The 17,171-nt window shown below is 36.0% G+C and overlaps 1 protein-coding gene across 2 annotated transcripts in view; it reads right to left on the minus strand.

Annotated features, from left to right (window-relative positions):
* Positions 1–17,171, minus strand: part of LOC106872589 (myosin-VIIa) — a 98,968-nt gene that overhangs the window by 79,508 nt on the left and 2,289 nt on the right. Inside the window, exon 2 of one of the 2 annotated variants that reach the window (XM_014919623.3) lies at positions 16,090–16,410. The exons of the other annotated variant lie outside the window; for it this stretch is intronic. The gene's annotated coding sequence lies outside the window, so the exon portion shown is untranslated. The remainder of the gene's footprint in view (positions 1–16,089; positions 16,411–17,171) is intronic. 2 annotated transcript variants of the gene reach the window in all.

Raw genomic sequence — 17,171 nt, forward strand, 5'->3', positions numbered from 1 at the left:
TTAACAGCAGTAGAAAGTGTTGATTCTGCTTGACTGAGAAAAGAATTATACTGAAGAACCCCCTTTCACCTAGACAGCTGCCTAAAAGTTAAAAATAGGTTTTTTTGTTCCTGCCATCATGAGTGCAGATATGCCTTAGCAAACTGGCCGACCCCTTCATAAATATAAACATTGGATCCCCTCCATTGGTGTTCTTCTCACCACAATATGTGGAATTAATTATATTATTTATGACATCTAATATTGATATATACAAGTCCCTAAACACACATGCATGTACACGACTGCACATCATTTTAAAATTAGCACTCCTTCCTATCTCCTGTCCCATGTTACCCCATTCTGCTCTATAGGAATAAATCTTGCATACCAGGGTGGTCCATTTTCAGTCCCAATCCAAAGGACATTACTCCAGTGAACTAAATAGTTTTTTCCTTGGTTTTAACCAGGGTGATTTCTTCTCTGAACTTCATTCCAGCTTTTTACAACAACCCTAAAACCCACAAAGCAGATGTTGACACATTCAACTATTTCTGATGACTGCTGAAATTGGTTCTCTACTTCTGGCATGAAACCGTTTGATAATTTGGCCATATATGTAACACAATATGCAAAAAGTTCTCTCCTTTTCAATGACTACTTTGCATAAATGAGAAAGTGCTATTACATTATATATAATTAGAGTATTTGTCAATATGAACAGCTATGGAGAAATTGAGGTAAGTAAACCGGTGGAATTGTGCATCTTCAAATGCTGAAAAGTAAAGCTAAATATCTAGACATATGACTATGAAGAGATGATAGTTTTGTAGTTTACCATATATGACTTAATTACAATTAATACTGACAATCCCCACCAGCCCATGTATAGTTAGTTTTCCAGCGATAACCCTGGACCTAGACAATGGTAAACACTAACATTATAATAAGCCAAACAATAAGCTAATGTACATAAAGACTCCAACAATCTTCTCAATAGGATGACCATGTCAATTCGTAATATAAGCAAAATATCTAAAAGATCTCCATATAGTCCCACCAGGAGCCTGGAAGCAAGTTCAAGATTAAGAAAAACTGTACAGAGAACTCAAGAAATATCTCAAGTAGGTAGGGTTAGTTCAGTAAAAACTGATTAAGGCTAGGTTGGTATGTGTGGAAGTTGTTTCACAAGCCATTCCCTCAACTTCATGCTCTCCTTGGAGAATAATGGATGGAAAAATACAATAGCTTTGTCAAGACAAAAAATCCTGTGTGAGCTAATTCAATGTTGAATAGTCAAGGTTGATTACCCATGCAAAACAAAGCAATGTCAGCCCTTTATAGGTAAAAAAAAAAGTATAATTTAATCTAGTAATCCGAGACCCTAAAACAAAATTTGAAGCGACAAAATATTCTGCTTAACAGATTATAACTGTGTGATTCACCTTGACTTTTCTAGTAGGCATATGCAAATGTGAGCTATTCAGTAGACATGCAGAAGGCACCCAACATTACCCTTTCCCTGAGTTAAACATCTAGAATAAATATATTGCTATTATCAAAAAGATTTCTTCTTCGAAATCTTATCTACAGATCATGTTGAATGGCCACAGTGGAACAATCAACACTATCGAAAGATTTATAGTTACAGTGTGTCTATTTTAGAGCACTTACTCTCTTTACTCTTTTACTCTTTTACTTGTTTCAGTCATTTGACTGCAGCCATGCTGGAGCACCGCCTTTAGTCGAGCAAATCGACTCCAGGATTTATTCTTTGGAAGCATAGTACTTATTCTATCGGTCTCTTTTGCCGAACCGCTAAGTTAAGGGGACGTAAACACACCACCATCGGTTGTCAAGCGTTAGTGGGGGGACAAACACAGACACACGTGTGTGTATATATATATATATATATGCACATATATACGACGGGCTTCTTTCAGTTTCCGTCTACCAAATCCACTCACAAGGCTTTGGTCGGCCCGAGGCTATAGTAGAAGACACTTGCCCAAGGTGCCACGCAGTGGGACTGAACGCAAAACTATGTAGTTGGTAAGCAAGCTACTTACCACACAGCCACTCCTGCGCTTTCAAACTGAAAACACATAATCTTATTTATTTATCAATGATTCACAGTGGGATCTTTTCTGTTTGGCTTTCACTTTTGATGTATTGATGTAGTTTGTATGCTAATTATGGAACTGAAATTCATTTTTGCCGTAAAATTATAATATAAAGTTAATAGCTTTTAAATTTTGCAAATTTTGAGTAATTTTACCTAATCATAAGCCTTATACATATTGGTGCTTGTTTCCATAGTAACAAACTAAGCTGTTGTCTGCTTAAAGATTCTGTACTTATATTCTGAACTGTTGATTCTGAATTTTTGCTACAAAATATGTTTTAATTGTTTTTTTCATATTTGGTATGTTGATGTAATTCTTCACACTGAATCCAATTTTGTTATTTAGAAAAAAGTTCAATAAAAATATGTTACCTATTGATTAACTCCAGGTCATCCACCGATCGGACTGACCTCAAACGCCAACCCTGAACCCTAATTCTGACCCTAAACCTCAACCCTAAGCCCTAACTCTAACCCTAGTATATCTCAAACTTTCGTTTTTGAATTTCCGCTATTAATTGTTTACATTAACTTAACTACGGTAGTATAACATACCGTTTGTTTTGTTTTTGTTTGTTTTTTTAATGTTTTTGTAATTTTTTGCAAAAACAAATTTTCACTAATAATTTGTTCTTCTTATATTGTCTATTCATTTAGTTTATTCACTTGAGTTTATTCATTTAAACTTATTAAAACTTCTTACAACTTTCGTTGTCATAGTATATTGCTTTCATTTTATTCAATAAAAGTTATGACGCAGAAAATGCCTGCTTTCAAATTCTGTATTCTGATTGGGTCAAAATAATCAAACTTTAAACCTCTGTAACATTTTTCTAAAATATTTTTTCTGAAGCAACATCAGATTCAGTGTTATAAATTACACCAATATACGAAATTTTAAAACTATCACTTAAATTTCAAATTTCAAAAAGTGGAAGCCAAATAGAAGATATTCCACAGGGTTCCCGTTTTTTCTGAAATGTTTTCTCTGTGTCTTGTGTTTCTAAGCCTATTGAATACTGAGTCAAGCTGACGCTTCAGGACGAACTTGTGGCATGTTTGTTGGGAGACAGCTCGTTATCAGCTTCAGCTTACTGAATGAATTGTTGGGTTCTGCTGAAGCTGCTGTGACAAGCTTCATGAGAAATGTCTAGGATAATGCACGAAAATATACAATGACGTTTTCCAACTTGTATATTATCTTTTACGTGTTTCACTTATTGGACTGAAACCATGTTGAGCAACCGCCTTGAAGTGTTTTTAATCGAACGAATCGAGCACAGTACTTATATATTTAAAAATTGGTACTTGTTCTACCTTTTTCTGTGCCGAACCGCTAAGTGACAGGAGCGCAAACAAAACTACACCGGTTTCAAGCAGTGGTGTGGATAAATACAAAGATACGCACACACACACACACACACACACACACACACACACACACACACACACACACACACACAGACTCATACATATACTCTCTCTCTCTCTCTCTCTCTCTCTCTCTCTCTCTCTCTCTCACACACACACACACACACAAACACACACACACACACTCACATACATACATACATACATACAAACATACATACGCCGAGTTTTTTTCAGTTTTGGTCTACCAAATCCACTCACAAAGTTTTGGTCGGCTCAGGACTATAGTAGAAAACACTTGCCCAAGGTACCACACATCGGGGCTGAACCAGGAACTATATTGGTGGGAAGCAAACTTCTTGCCACACAGCCATGCCTGGATAAATCAAATGGGTACCAAAGTTGTCATGGTATATGATAGTGATCCAATGAGAGAGCCTTGAGGTGGAGGCTCAACTTGATAGAAAGAGCCAAATTTTCCTCAAACCATACACTACCTTCATAAAGTACACCTTTGAAAAAGTAGTCTAGGACACACTACCTAAATAATAATAAAAATAAAGACGGGGTGATCACAGCTTGAATGTCTTTTGTATCAAGTCGGCCTGAATAGGGATGTTTGGGGTAACAACAACATTCACATGAAGGAGCCTGTACGTAGTCGTTCGACTGGCTAGAAGCAGCAATCAAATCTCTCTTTCAAATCATACCCCCATCGTCTTTTAGAAGAAATGTTACGTTGGACAATATAATCCCAAATACATCATGCGCGATAAAAAGAAAAACAGGATGGTTACAGCCAGAATGCCTTTGTTCATAGGTCTACTCATGCAAGGCTGATCACGAGTTAGATATCAAAGTAACTAAACAATTTCCTTTATAATATCGATGTTCAGCATATAGTCACTACTTCACGGGTGAAGGTGGTGGTGGTGGTAGTAGTAGTAGTAGTAGTAGTAGTAGTAGATGGAGCAGTAACAGAAAAAAGGTGTTAATTTTCAGGACAAGGAAGAAAAAGAGGTGAAGGGAAAGAGAAGTAACTTTAAATTCATTTTTGAGAAACATAACAAAAAAAGTTATCATGTCGTGGAGAACAACTGCAACAGCAGAAAGAAAATATATATATAACAGTCTATAAATATAAAGACCTTTATACGTATATATATATATATATATATATATATATATATATATATATATATATATATCAACTACTTGTGTCGTTTTCTATTGTCTTGTCTTTATTCTGTTGTTGCTTATTTGTTTATGTTTCCATCACCGTCTTTTATGTCCTCTCACTTATTTCAGCAGCGTTTTGCTGTTGACAAAACCAAAATGAACACTCTTATGAATAATGGCGTGAAATTGTGAAGATTTTTGGTCGATAACTGATGAAGAATTACCATGTCCACATCTTGCATATGTTTTTCTGAGCGTTTCTTTGTTTTTCTGCACAATATTTTACTCTTATGTATGTATGTATGTATGTATGTATGTATGTATGTATTACGTACGTGTATGTATAGCTACCTAAGAAGCTGAGTAAGGAAAAATATGCGCTCGTACATTTGCTAATAGAGTGGGTGTATTGATCAATGTGTACAGTAATATATATCTACTACGGCCGATCTTATCAATCGGTTTCGTATTAGGGATGTTAGACAACAGCCCAACTATGTAACCCTGCACTCTTCAGAGTTTGCAGTTATGTGCCATATTTCTTCCATAACTACTAACACTGAAAAGTGCAGGATAATATAATCAGGCTAACTTGCAGATCAGACCTCGCTATGTATATATATATATATATATATATATATATAGCTTGCAGATTACAAATACAGTCTGTAAGTGGAACAATAAAAATATGCAAGTCTTTTCTCAAATTTAAAATATGACATTGTGTTTACTTTCTACATTCCAACGTTGGAGCTTTGTATCTTTGTTAGAAATGAGAAACTTCCTCAAAGGAAGAATTCAAATAATCTATATTATATATAGATAGTTAAGGTAAATCCCACCTGTTTCCTCTTGAAACACGTCATATTCCATTATTATAATCATTATGTATCCACAGTTATTGTTCTATGTAAATTGAAACACGCATTGAAATTGAGAAATATGGAAATATTTTGGAGTTATTTATTCTCCATTACATGTGTTTCTTTTGCTAATAGTTATTACAAAGATTATATAGACATATAAGAAATTTCCTCTTGTAATGGGAAAAGCTTAAAATATATCAATCATCACAACAAAAATATAGCACCTCTTTTCATTGCTATTTAAAGGAGAACTGGAAGAGGTATTTGGACGATTGCTTTATACTTTGAAAAGACAGCATGGACAAACTCCTCGATTTCAAAATAATGCTTAACAATATTAATAGTAACATACAATTCACCATGGAGTACAGCAGTAAACAACTCCCTTTTATTGACATCCTAATTAAAATAGTCAATAACCACATCGAAACAGACATCTTCTATAAACCCACAGATTCTAAACAATACCTATTATTCAACTCATGTCACCCTAAACACATAAAAATTAATATACCTTATAATTTAACGAAAAGAATCTGTACCATAGTTTCGAACACCTATACTCGTGAACAAAGACTCCTTGAACTCAGATCAATACTAATCAAGAGACATTACCCAATATCATTAATAAATGACGGTATTAAACGAGTTAATGAAATAAATATACGAACATTAAGGGAAGTCAACCGAAATACTAAACCAGATTTAAAAGTACTCCCATATATCTCCACACCTAACCCTAGAAACAACGAAGCCTTTAACATTATCATCCAAAATCTACCCATCCTCACAGGAGATAAAACAATGAACAAAATTTTAGGCTCACACAAAATTATCAAAAGCAAAATGCAACCTAAATCATTGAAAAAAATATTAACCAGTGCAAGACTATATCCATTAATAACAACAGAACCAAAAGTGAAAAAACGTGGTCGACCTAACTGTGGTACTTGCCCCCACCTTTTGGAGGGTTCAGAGTTCCACTTTAAACAAGGTGAAATATTTAAGATTAAATCAAATTTCACCTGTGCCTCGGAAAATCTAATCTATGCCATTGTATGTTTAGGATGTGGTAATAATTATATTGACCAAACAGGAATATCACTCCTTTGAAGAACCACTCTCCACAAAGAGCAAATCCGCCACCCACAATACAGACAGATACAGGTCAGTGGACACATAGAAAGGTGTGCGAGGAATCTTAATCCTAATTTTTCGCTTCTATTAATGTTCACAGAACACCTCAATACAACAATGAATGAATAAAGAGGCAACTTTCATCAATAAATATCTTCCACAACTAAATATGAGCACACAACATAATACAGAACACTACTAACCTTTCAATTAATATCACTAACCCCTATACATCCCATACACCATTCATATTACAGAACTATATCTACCCTAATTGCCCCAAATCCAGAACTACTCACCTCCCTTACACATAATCTTTTTACTCAGAGACTAGTAGACCTGACGCCGTTCAGTAATCGGTGTGCATTCAAAGCAATGATTAGATATTTACGAAACTGGTATGCTTTTGAATTTCTTTAACAATTCACAATAATGACTTTTATTACTTTTATTCCTACCTCAGTTCACCTAATTTTATATATCTATCGTTACTTTTCATAAAAAGCCTTTACTTTTTTTGATTTCCAATGTACATTTTCGCATATTTTTCTTCTTACTTTCCCATTACATTTCCACGCGTAGTTTCTATCTTGTTTTTGTAACATATTTCTATTATATATATATATATATACATATATATATATATATATATATATATATATATATATATATATATATATATATATATATATATATATATATATATACATACATACATACATACATATATATATATATATATATATATATATATATATATATATATATATATATATATATATCATCATCATCATCATCATCGTTTAACGTCCGCTTTCCATGCTAGCATGGGTTGGACGATTTGACTGAGGACTGGTGAAACCGGATGGCAACACCAGGCTCCAGTCTGATTTGGCAGAGTTTCTACAGCTGGATGCCCTTCCTAACGCCAACCACTCAGAGAGTGTAGTGGGTGCTTTTACGTGTCACCCGCACGAAAACGGCCACGCTCGAAATGGTGTCTTTTATGTGCCACCCGCACAAGCCAGTCCAGGGGCACTGGCAACGATCTCGCTCGAAAATCCTACAGGAGCCAGTCAGGCGGTACTGGCAACGGCCACGCTCAAAATGGTGCATCTCATGTGCCACCCGCACAAGAACCAGTCCAGGGGCACTGGCAACGATCTTACTTGGCTTGCCGGGTCTTCTCACGCACAGCCCATTTCCAAAGGTCTCGGTCCGTAGTCATCGCCTCGGTGAGGCCCAATGTACGAAGGTCTTGCCTCACCACCTCAGCCCAGGTCTTCCTGGGCCTACCTCTTCCACGGGTTCCCTCAACTATATATATATATAGATATATATATATATATATATGAAAGGTTTGAAAAAGCAATTGTAAAGATGTTTATTCACTTGACTGGTTTCACGTTTCTAGAAAAAGATTGTCAAAAGTAAAATGTAAAGCTTTGTATAAGCTTTGTTAAATACTGGTTGTCACAAAAGTATTAAAATACCAGTGGCGTGCAGTCTCAGCCATGCAAGCTATGCGCCGCATGTTCTGTTATATAATCGGAAAATTAGATAAAATAGTTACTTTCTTGCAAAAAATAATCCGTCCAGTTTTCGAAATATTCTGTCTCCCCTTCCCCTCTCTCAGTGATTAGTAAAAGCTTTGAGAATCCAGCATATAGACACTCCCTAACTCCCTATCTATGTTAGTTTGTCCTTCCTTCCTTCTCTTCTCTCTCTCTCTCTCTCTCTCTCTCTCTCTTAGTGACCTGTCAAAAGATATGCTAGGACCGATCTCCCCTTCCCCTCTCTCAGTGACTAGTAAAAGCTTTGAGAAGGGTATGCAATGAGAATCCAGCATATAAACACTCCTAACTCCCTATCTATGTTAGTTTGTCCTTCCTTCCTTCCCCCCTCTCTCTCTCTTAGTGACCTGTCAAAAGATATGCTAAGACCATAGCATATATATTTTGTACCCCTTCCTCTCTCTGTCAGTGATTCCACAAATTTATCATAGGAAGTAATGCTTTCTGATAATAGCATGACCCCCCACCTCTCTATCTCTTTGTTAGCTGGTTCTGACCGGAACTAGAGCAGTTCTCAAGAACTGCTATAATTAGCCATAATTCTTGGAACAGCTTGGCGGTAAGTTTGAATCTTTTATCCAAAACATCTGTTTGCACTATTATATTTTTGGAGTGTTCTGAAAACAAAAATATTTAATTTGACTAACGTCATTTTTCCGTTTTATTTTTTTTTTGAAATTTACTTACAATATACGCTTACACGTGTGTTACTTTTTTCCAAATGAGTGAAATGTGTGTTATAAACGATATTTTGAGAAATAGTTTTTCGAAAAGAGACTTCGATGGAAAACAATTAATTATAAACGGTGGGTGACCAAAGAATTCGTATATTTAATCAGTAAATATGACAAAAAAATGGAAAGTCATCTAGATACAGCTTCTATCTTCACTGGTCTATCAAACCAGTGATTTCTTATTTTTGTTAGAAGTATTCAGTGACATTTTTTTCTTTTACTGACGTCTTATTTAATATCCAGAGTAAAAGTCATGACATAGTGTATTGTAAAGAGCAAATAGATAAAACTAGAACTGTACTCGAAAACAAACTTGATAATTTTTCAATCTTTTATGATATATTAGGGAGAAAATATGGAGTCGATGCAGGAATCGGAATTCAGAGATCCAAAAATATATCTAGTGAACCTCAACGACATTATTAGAATGCATTGTAACAAAATTATCAGTACAGTAGTTGACCAAATAAAAGCACGATATTCATCCTTAGAAGAGTTTAAATTCATGGAACTTTTGAATTTCAACAAAGTTGATGAATATTGCAAACAATTTCCTGTGGACTCTATACATTCTTTAAAAATCACTTATGGCAGATTTTTTGATGTAATTCGATTACAAAGTGAGCTCAATGTGACGTATTCAATGAAAGATTTTAAAAAGCGAAGTTAAGTCATTTAATGAGTTACATTTACAGCAGTGACCTTGTTGAAGCTATGCCAGAACTCTTCAATCTGTGCAAGCTGATTTTGACAATTCCGTCTACCACTGCTTCTGTAGAGCGATCCTTTTCTGCATTAAGTAGAATCAAAACATACCAAAGAAATGCGACAGGAGAAAGAAGACTGTCTGGGTTAGCACTAATGTCAATTGAAAAAGATTTACTACAACAATTGATGAAAAGAGAAGATTTCTATGAAAATGTGATAGATATATTTGCCCAGGAAGATCGAAGAATTGAATTAATTTATAAATGAGGTAAATAACATTTTAGAACCTTAAAAAAAAATTAATATATTAAAGGGCATATATTACAGGTTTTGGTCAGTGTTTCTTATAATGTAAGGTTCGACCATCTTACATCAGTATTGTTTGGCAGGAGAAATGGTTCGACTTCTTCGTCACGCCTAACCTACATAGGTTTTCCTTTCTGTGCTGCTGGGTGTAGTCTATTTACGGCCGTAAATGTCTTGTTTCAATCTCAGAGATGTTGACTTCTGCCACAACAGTTTTGGGGGGCTTTTATAATGTTGAATTTTCACTGTCTTTCATTGTGTGTGTATTCATGTATATGAGTGTATTTTCAATGTGTGTGCGTGAGACGTAGTCTTTTAATATATGGAGTTCAGTAAGTCTCAGAACAGTCTGCTTGAGTATCGATAATTTTCCCAGAATTGACAAGTAGCATGATAAAACACCTGACTTGTCTTCCAGGGCGTAACGATCTTAAAGCATGGCCATATAATGTAACTAAATGTGTTCTCTTAATTAAATCATTTCAATTTGATTCAGCTCAACCAATAGGTATAGGGGCTAATGCAGAATCGCACCCCTTTGAAAAACGAATTTTGTGAAAAAAAATTTTCTGATTCCTACCTTTAACAGAGATTCCGAATATGCAAAAATATTAACAGAATCCAATTTCATCTTTATTACATTTCACTTATGATTTTTAGACTTTTTAAGGGAGAGTGAGGATGGGAAAGTACTGACGTTTCGAAGAGAGAGAAAAATACAAACAATACACTTATTTCAGGCTCATCTTTACAGAGCCATTTTTTTATTCCCTGCTTATTCTAGGTCATACGGGAGTGATTGCATATTCAGAATCTCCCCTATGTAAATCGTAGGAATACGAAAATTTATTTACTGAAAAATTGCCGGGGGGGGGGGAGAAATTCATTGCATGCCCAACCCCGGAAGTCACCGCACGCCACTGATATATACATTCTTTGATAATAATAAGAAAATGTTAAAAACAGTTTGCAGGAGAGTATTCAACAAAAACTATTAGGAGTTCAATAAAAATCATGTTTGGTAGTATATATATTCAATAAAAATCATGTTTGTTTAGTAGTATATATATACACAGAAAGAGATATATTTAAGAATTTACAAAAAATTGGAAAGGAACCGACCTTTCTTTTTAACATGTTTTCTCTCTTATGTGTAGCTAGGGAATGTTTGCTATTCTAAGGGACAGTGTGGGAAGCTGGTTGGGGTGGAGGAAGGACGAGCAATGTAGAATTAAATGGATTTTTTTGTTTCTGGGCTGGTCTGTCATGGTTCAGTGGTTTTGGGGTGCATATGTATGTGTGTGGGTATGTGTAGGTATGTGTGTGTTGTATTTATCAGGGTTTCTGTGTGTGCCCGTGTGTTTTGGGTTTATCTGGGTGGTGTGTATGTGTGTGCGTGTCCGTTTTTTGTATGTTGGTACTGAGTATGCGTTTGTGTGTGTGTGTATATATGTGGGTATGGTTTATGTAGTTTCCGGGTATGTGTGTGCACATGTGTGTGTGTGTGTGTGTGTGTGTGCGTGTGTGTGTGTGTGTGTGCGATGTATTTGTGAGTGGTTAGTTTTGTTTGTATTGTTAGTGCAGTGTGTGTGTATACGTGTAGGTGTGTTTGTGTGAGTGTATTTATATGACTTGTATTTGTCGGGGAGGTGTGTGTCATTGTGTGTGTGTGTGCATGCGTGTGTGTATGTGTGTTTGTGAATGTTTGTTGTGATTGTTGGGATTGTATTGTGTGTATATGTGTGTGTTTTTCTTTTGAGTGTGTGTGTGTTGGATTTTTTTACTTGGGAAACGGGCGTATTGTGTTTGTGTGTGTGTGTACATATGTGTGTATATATATGTGTGTGTTTGTGTGGGTTGTGTTGTATTTGCGTGTTTGTGTGTGTGTATCTGTGTTTATGTGAATGTGATTTGTAATTGTCGGGGTGGTGTGTAGGTGTGTGCATGTATGTTTTTACATATGTGTGTATGTGTGTGTGAGTGTTGGTTATGGTTGCTAGAATCGTATTGTAAGTGTATATATGTATGTGTTTTTCTTGGAATGTGTATGGGTTTGTGCTCTAATGTGGGGATATTGTGATTGTGTGTGTGTGTATATGTATGTGTGTGTGTGTTTGTGTCGGAGGTTTGCATTGTATTTGTGTGTGTGATTTTGTACATCTGTGTGTGTTTGTTTTGGATGTGTACCTGGGGAGGGGTTATGTTAGAGTATGTTGAGCTGTGGTCTGTATTTGTGAATAAGATTATTTTCACTATTTATTCGTGTTTGGTCAGTAGTGTTGTCCGGCCATTGGTATAGTAGGAAAACTAGGAATTTGGGGGACTTGTTTTGTGCACAGAGATCTAAGTGCTCACTAAGTGGTATCTGTCTTGTGGTGGGATCCTTCAATTGTTGGTGTGGACTGTCATCCTTTCTCTGAGGGTAAGGCTCGTTTGCCCTATGTAATCTTTATGGCACCCTTCACACCTTATGGTATAAAGTAAATTCTTTGACGCACAAATGAAGTTATTTTTTATGACAAAAGTGTGTCCCGACTGAAATTTGTATGTTGTTCCTTCAATGAGGTGGATGCAAGTCCTGCAGTTGGAACGACCACATTCTTTGACGGTGGGTGGTGGGCTTGTGTTGGGTAATTTTGCATTGGTGAGTAGGTTTTTTAAGGGATTTGGGTTGTCTTTTGCTTTTTATTATTTTATGGGTTACGAGTACTTTTTTAGACGTGGGTTTTGACTCAGGATGTTCTTGTATATAATTGTGTAAGCTTCTGCATTTCTTGGATCGTGTGTTGAGAGATATGGGAGTATGTTTCGGTTTTCGCAAGTCTTGGGTAGTAATTGTCTTGGCCCGTTCTATTCCATTGTCAAATGATGATGCTGGGTAATGTCTATCGAGAAGAATTGTCTTTAATTCTTGGAGTCTTTTATTTCGTGTTCTATAATTTGAGACAATTGTACAGATTTTTCTCGCTAGGTTGAAGGGAATGTTTGTCTTCGTGTGCTTTGGGTGATTGGCGGTGAACAGAAGGTATTGTTTGGAATCAGTTGGTTTGTAGTGGATATCAGTTTCAATGTGGGTGCCTTTTTTTATAATGAGAATGTCAAGAAAAGGAAGTTGGTCTTGAATATATTCCATTGTAAATTGGATATGGTTGTTGACACTGTTGATTAAGTTTTTGAAATCAATGAGTTGGTCGAGTGTGTGGGACCATAGGATGAGGCAATCATCCAAGTAGCGTTTCCAATTCTGCAACAGGTATTTGTGGAAAGAAAAGCCGTATTTAGATTTGGAGTCTTCATAGATTTGTAGTTCTATGTAGGCCATCACCAGGTTTGCATAAGTAGGGGCAACTTTAGAACCCATTGCAGTCCCTGATACCTGTCTGTAGGTGTTATTATTAGAATTCAAAAAGTTGTTTTGGAGGATAAACTTAAGGCCTTCGATGATGAATTCTTTTTTTATTCTTTCCGGGACCTCATTGGGGTATTTTTCTAGCCAGAATTTAATGGCTTCCAGTCCATATTGATGTGGGATCCTAGTGTAAAGGTTTATTACATCAAAGGAGACAATTAAAATGTCTTTATTGGTATGTTTGGTGAGATGATATAGAAGGTCCAGGTTATTTCTTACAATACTTGGTATGTGCTTAAGTATTGGTTTCAAGAGGATATCGATAAAGTTGCTTAATCTGTGTGTTTCACAGTTTGGGCCTGTCACAATTGGTCTCAGTTTGAGATCAGTGGGATGTGGTACAGTGATGCAGGTTGAAGTGGACTTTTTGCAAGCTTCGGTAATAATTTTGCTCTTGTGGATTTTTGGAAGCCCATAGAGGATGCTTGTTTTGCAATTAAAGTTTGTTAGGTAGTCGCATTTCTTTGCTGTTAAGTTATTTCGATGTTGGCAAATGAGTGTGTTTAATTTGGCTATTATTCTTGATTGTTGGTAGTTGACTACTCTTTCATAGTAGGTAGTATCTTGTAAGAGGTGAGATACAGAGTTTTTGTATTGTTCAGTATCCATAATGACGACAGTACTACACTTATCTGCTTCCTTGATTGTGATGTCATGATTGTTTGGTAACTCATAGATGATTTCCCATTCCATTTTACTGGTTCCCACGTACACACACACTCACGCACACACACACATAACATCCCCACCAACACAAAACACACAAGCATACATACACATACACCCACAGGTGCACATATACAAACACGCAAACAAACACATACACACACATGCGCACACACAACACCCTAACAAATATTAATCACACACATACACACACACACGTGCAAACATATACACACACCATCCTATCAAATATAAAACACACACAGACCCATATACACACGCCACAATAAACTCTGGGACCAATCAAAAACGGCCCACACACACAAACACAAATACATGTCTATACACACACACATAGAGACGTGCACAGAGACATACACACTCACACCATTCTGACCTCTAGGACCAGTCCCCAAAACCACTGAACCATGACAGACCAGCCCAGAAACAAAAAAATCCTTTTAACTCTACATTGCTCGTCCTTCCCCACCCCCACCCCAACCAGCCTCCCACACTGTCCCTTAAAATAACAAACATTCCCTAGCTACACATAGGAGAGAAAACATGTTAAAAAGACAGGTCGGTTCCTGTCCAATTTTTTGTAAATTCTTAAATATATCTCTTTCTGTGTATATATATACTACCAAACAAACATGATTTTTATTGAATATATATACTACCAAACATGATTTTTATTGAAAGAATGTATATATGTATTTTAATACTTTTGTGATAACCAGTACTTAACACAACAAAGCTTATACAAAGCTTTACATTTTACTTTTGACAATCTTTTTCTATAAATGTGAAACCGATCAAGTGAATAAACATCTATAAAATTGCATTTTCAAACCTTTCATATATATTTTCACTCGTGCGGTATCTTACAATTTTACTTTTTGATATATATATATATATATATATATATATATATATATATATATATATATATATATATATATATATACATATCTATATACATATATATATATATATATATATATATATCATTACATAAATGTGTGTGTGTATAACTTGCTCACAATCATACAACATAGCTTCCATTCAGAGAGAAGAGCTGCTTCACACAACCACTACAGTATTATGACTAGGTATTGAAAGAACAGCTGAACCACTCAAATGTGGATGTGCTATATTTCGACTTTGCCAAAGCCAATGACTAAGTTGAGCATGAGATGATATATCACACACTGTGTGACCTTGGTATCGCTGGAACGCTAAGAGAGTGGCTGCATGACATTTTAAAAGGCAGAAGTCAGACATGCAGCCAATTTTGCTCTCTCTGGAGAGTCATCAATTCTCAGTGGAGTTTCTCAAGGAATTGTACTGGAACCACTACTGTTTGTTGTGGCTCTATCAGACATGTCCTCAGCCATACAGTCAGCCACTTTCACCAGCTATGCTAATGACGCAAAAGTATCACCGGTGATCAAAGACCCTGATGACATACTGAAGCTACAAAACAATAAAATGCCATTTAAAATGGGCTGATGAAAATAACATGCAGTTCAATACTGAGAAGTTTCAAGCACTCTTCTATCGGCCCACGAACAGACTACAATTGGAATACACAGGACTTGGGGGTAGTGCAATCCCAGAGTCAGAGTCGGTATGTGGCCAGGGAATTCACACGAGTAATGATGCAACATTCCATGTGCATACTACCAAGTGTGCAATACTGTACAAGTGAGTAGGTGGATGGATTCTAAGATCATTGAGAACCAGAAAAAAGGATACTATGCAATACCCACGGAGAACTTTTGCTCTCAGTTGTCTGAATTACTGCTCCCAACTGTGGTCACCATAGAGCGTTAAGCTGGTGATGAAACTTGAGGCAATCCAGTGCCACTACACAAATAATAGTGATTCGGTGAAATAGATGAGCTACTGAGAGAGGCTGAAGGAACTGAAACTCTACTTCGTAGAGAGAAGGTTTGAAAGATATACAGTGATATACATATGAAAAATCCTGGAAGGTTTAGCTTCCAACTATGGAAATAAAAGCTATACCAACCTCTAAACTGGATGGCACTACATAGTACCAAAGATCTTGTCTTCTCCATCTTGAATAAGGACCGAGTGCTGCAACAGCTTGGATTCCAAGGGTTCACAACTATTCAACATTCTGCCAAACAGCCTCAGAAATTTGTGAAGTGTAAATATGGAGGTCCTCAAAGAGCGTCTGGACAAATTTTTATCTGTGATACCAGATACCACATCACAATAGCGGGCACAACAAGCAACTCCGTCCAACTCGCTATTTCTCCAGAAACGGTACAGAAAAGAAACCCAGATATACTGAAAAGCGGTGCTCTAGCATGGCCTCAGCCTCTGGCTGTAATCAGTTATAGAAAAGGGATAAAAGATAAATATATGCATACATAGACATACAAACAGATAGACAGGCAGACAGACAAACAGACAGATAGGTAAATGGTAGATAAGCAGACAGACAGACAGACAGACATACAGACAGACAGACAGATAGATAGATAGATAGATAGATAGATAGATAGATAGATAGATAGATAGATAGATAGATAGATAGGCAGGCAGGCAGACAGACAGATAGACAAGCAGATACTCCTTGTGACACATAAAAATGTGCGCAAACAAATATTCAGTGAAAAATTCCACCTCACACTTCATGATTATAGCGACACATACATACATACACACATGCATGAATGTATGTATGTATGTATGTATGTAATTATATACATATGTATATATATATATATGTGTGTGTGTGTGTGTGTGTGTGTGTGTGTGTGTGTGTGTGTGTGTGTGTGTGTATGTATGTATGTATATATATGTGTGTGCATGTGTATGTATGTATGTTTATGTATGCATGTGTGTATGTATGCATGCGTGTATGTATATATGCATGTACGAATGTATGTATGTATGTATGTTATGTATGTATACATATATGTGTATGTGCGTATGTATGTGTATATGTGTATATCTGTCTGCATTTATGTAGGTACGTATATATGTACTATATGTATGTATATGTGTATGTTTATATGTATGTATATGTGTATGTTTATATGTATGTTCTCAATGTTTTGGTTAGTAAGAAAAATTTTTAAC

This window comes from Octopus bimaculoides, chromosome 10 (genome assembly GCF_046866305.1).
Source record: "Octopus bimaculoides isolate indiv1 chromosome 10, ASM4686630v1, whole genome shotgun sequence".
Classification (NCBI taxonomy): domain Eukaryota; kingdom Metazoa; phylum Mollusca; class Cephalopoda; order Octopoda; family Octopodidae; genus Octopus; species Octopus bimaculoides.